Genomic DNA, 3,626 nt, shown 5'->3' on the forward strand with positions numbered 1-3,626 from the left:
TATTACAAAGAGGTAGGAAGTTGAAGAACGTTATATAGTGGAGAGAAGGGAGAATGACGAATCGTTGTTGTGGGTGTAAGCGTTACTTTGAGAATCATTAGGACGAGATGGAAGAAAGAAAAGAGGACGAATACCACTGAGACGAGTGGAGCTATGATTAAGTTCCAGTTAGGTAGCGGGTACCATCGAGCAGAGTTTGACAGGTGGTTATTGCGCGACAAACGAAGGGCTGCTTTAAGAAGCAAAACAATTACAGTTCCCGATGCAACCGGACGGTTAGGATGAAGACGATCAAATTCTTGCCTGACACGATTCCGACATGAAACCGACTTCTTAAGAAATTGTAATTAGAGGCAAAGCTTTCGCTGTGTCATCGCGGTTATATTTTACGTTTATCTTCTTTCTTCGGTCGAAACTCGAAAGATAAGAAATATAAATACAAAACGAAGTATCTCCGATAAAATCGAAGTAATTTTTTCTATCTAATTAATTGTAAATCGAATAGGAAAAAATCGTATGGCCTCTCCCGAACGAACAAAATAAAACGCGTAATCGCGTTGCAAAGCGAAAAGCGCATCTCCAAAACGCACCATATTTTCCTTACGTTTTTCAATCTATTTCAAAAACCGAATGTCTAAGAAAAAATTCGAACTCGCGACAGAGCAGACGTTTCTGGCAAGAAGAGCACGCAGCAAGATCACAAAATCGCGTTCTGTTCTTAGAATAAAAGCGAAATACTTTGGCAAGGCACGTGGCGGCGGCGGTGGCAAGTAATAATCGCGCGCGTTTTGCGTTTGTACGCGCCAAGCGGTAGGCAGGCGGCTACGTATCGTCATCGAAGGTCACTGCCATCGCCGCCAGTCTCGCCAAGGCGTTTCGCTTTTATCCTAGAAATAGAACGCGACTTTGTAGTTTTCCCTGATGCTTTCCTTGGCACAAATGTCCGCCCTGTCGCCCGTTACGAATCACATTTTTCCACGGATCTTCGGTTTTTGAAATAAATTGAGAAATACGAGGAAAAAATGGTGCGTCTTCCAGGTGTGATTTTCACTTTCATCGTTGTCTCGACGTATTTGTACGTTTATAACGTAACAACAGTCGCTTTACTCGGTAGAGTACGCAGAATCTTCTCGATAACTCGACAGCTGCTACCGTGGAAGGGTAAATCGTGTGCAAAAATTGAAAAATCTACGAGAAGCGCGTATCGAAGGTTGCAAAACTGCGATCGTACAGGTAGATCGGGAGGCGATGACGAAAAGGTGGCCAAGGAGCGAGATTCGACGAAACTTTTATTCGTGTTTGACAAGGCCGGAGATATCCGTTGGTATAATCCTACGGGATGACAATATTTTTAATTCCAGGCAAGATGTAACAGGATCAGCGAGAGCGAAGGTAATGTTATACCGAACTTACCGCTAATCTGCCTTAAGTTTCTTAGCGATGTAGAACGAAACAGGGTTAACTTTTAATCTCCTCAAGTTTTAGGCTTGAGAAGACGAACCATTTTGTTTCCTCCTCGAATTCGCGGGTAATACGTAATCCTCTTAGAGACGTCAGGTATCAAGCAGCACCTACAGCGGTAGGACACGTCGACGATCCTTTTTACCGGAAACAAATATTTTATTTCACAAGGATCCGTTCCAACAGCGTTCGTCGATTCGCTACGCGACTGCTACAGATTAGGATAATCAAATTCAACGAACGAGAAAACCAAACTTTTACCTACGTTAAGCTATCCGCTCGATATCGGTTTGTAGCTTCGTTTTAGAAAATCCTTACCCAAACCAAGCACGATCCGAGATACACTACTCTCGTAAGTCCATAAATATTAGGCGATCAAATGGAACTTGGACGGAAATATATTTTCTATTTATACGCATAAGTGCATCTCTATCCGTATATTCTGCACATTTCTCGCACATATCGAATTTATTTAGGAATTAGCTCGGTTAGTTATCGTCGCTTACTAAATCTCGTCATCGTAGACTACGAACTAGAATGCCACTACTCTGCTCTTTTCACGTTATTTGCCATCTCGTTCGAATATGCGTGCACCAAATATAGCATCTACAGAGATTTTTCAATCGCCTTCTCGTAACAGAGTTGACCGTGCGTGGAACTCGTCGTACCGGTCCGTTTCGTATCAGATCCACTGAAATATGAGAGCCTTTGATCGGAGACCTAATAGGTGTCCGCGACAAATAGGTTCGAGCGATTGCGGTACATATTATACAAACAAAAAGCGACGATCGAAGGAGAAGGCTGGATAAAGAAGAGGTGTAGCAGATATAACAGCAGGAAGACGGTGCCGCCGGTATACAGGATAATCGATCGTCATTAGCACCCTACGGACGCGTCCGTATACGTGTAAAGGCGCGGCAGCCAGCGTCGTCTGGCCGGCCAAAGGATCGAGCTTGCTTTCGTCGGATGAAAAGAACTGCACTCGTGGCTTTTCCGTGTCAAGAAAACATTAATATAAAACGCGCGGCTGACAAAATGAAGGAGACCCGTTCGACCACCCGGGCGCGTAACAAACGTCGAAATTAATAGCGCGCACTTATCAAACTTGACAACTTATTATAAAATGGTTCCTCGATGAAACTGTCCACGGAGCTATTATTTTTCCACCGATTATCCATCTCGAGCCGCGAGTTAACGCGCACTCGAGCTTTCCAAGTTCGTGTCCCCTCGAATCTTCCTCTTTCGTACGAAATCGCGTTTAAAGCCTGGTTAACGCGTATGTAAACTTTCTAAGAGTTCAAATGCGAATACGTTCGTACGACCGTCTCTCGACGCACTTCTTTTGTTTCACGGACAGAGCGGTTTTCTTTGTTTTACGGAGAGCCATTTTGAGAGACACGCATTTCCCAAACGTACGGACAGAGATGAACATCGGAGATAGACAAGATCACGGAAGAAAGAATAATTATTTAAAACATTGAAGACCGACGGAGAAAGATCGGTAGCTCAGGACGTTGAAAGTCGATTCTCGATTTTCAGATAGACATTACACAGAACTTGTTATTTATTGTTTACTGTTATTAATTGGTTGTTGTTTATTTAATTATCACTGTTATTAATTGTTGTTAATTATTAATTGTCGTTTACTTCTGTATTTCATTTAAGTATATTCACAATAAACTCGATTTTCAGATTTTCAGAATCGATCCCTGAATTATCCTAGAATTGAACCTTATACGTATTTTTCTTTTATTATTTAATTTCTACTTTGCAATTCGCCCAGCTGCGCATTCGGTACATTTTTCTAGCTTTATCGCTAAATAACACGCGTAAATAACAGTTTGTCTATCTTATTTCTTTAGCGAGGTGAGCGCGGTGTCGTTAAAACGAAAACTCCTGTGGAGCAGACGATAAACCATAGAGCGAAATTGGAGAAATTTCTGTGTTTGATTTTATTTCGTTACTGCAACGTGATAGAACGTTGTAACGTATTATCTCCATTCTTTACTTGTGTTTCAGTAGCGCGTAGAACGATATTCCATCAACTCGTTTCGGTAGCTTTGGCTTAGTTTTCGAATTAATACCGGGCAAATAAAAACGACCGCAGCGTGACGAGAGTAACGCAGGAAACGAAAAGGGAAACGGAGAACGGATACGCGTGTCAG

General features: G+C 42.3%; 1 long non-coding RNA gene across 1 annotated transcript; it reads left to right on the forward strand.

Annotated features, from left to right (window-relative positions):
• The first annotated feature begins 928 nt into the window (after positions 1–928).
• On the forward strand, positions 929–2,677 carry LOC138182128 (uncharacterized). Its single transcript, XR_011173728.1, has 3 exons — positions 929–1,038; positions 1,115–1,392; positions 1,480–2,677. It is a non-coding gene; the product is annotated as an uncharacterized LOC138182128 (long non-coding RNA).
• Positions 2,678–3,626: the final 949 nt, after the last annotated feature.

Source organism: Bombus flavifrons, chromosome 7 (assembly GCF_040668555.2).
Source record: "Bombus flavifrons isolate JBK064 chromosome 7, iyBomFlav1_principal, whole genome shotgun sequence".
Lineage (NCBI taxonomy): Eukaryota > Metazoa > Arthropoda > Insecta > Hymenoptera > Apidae > Bombus > Bombus flavifrons.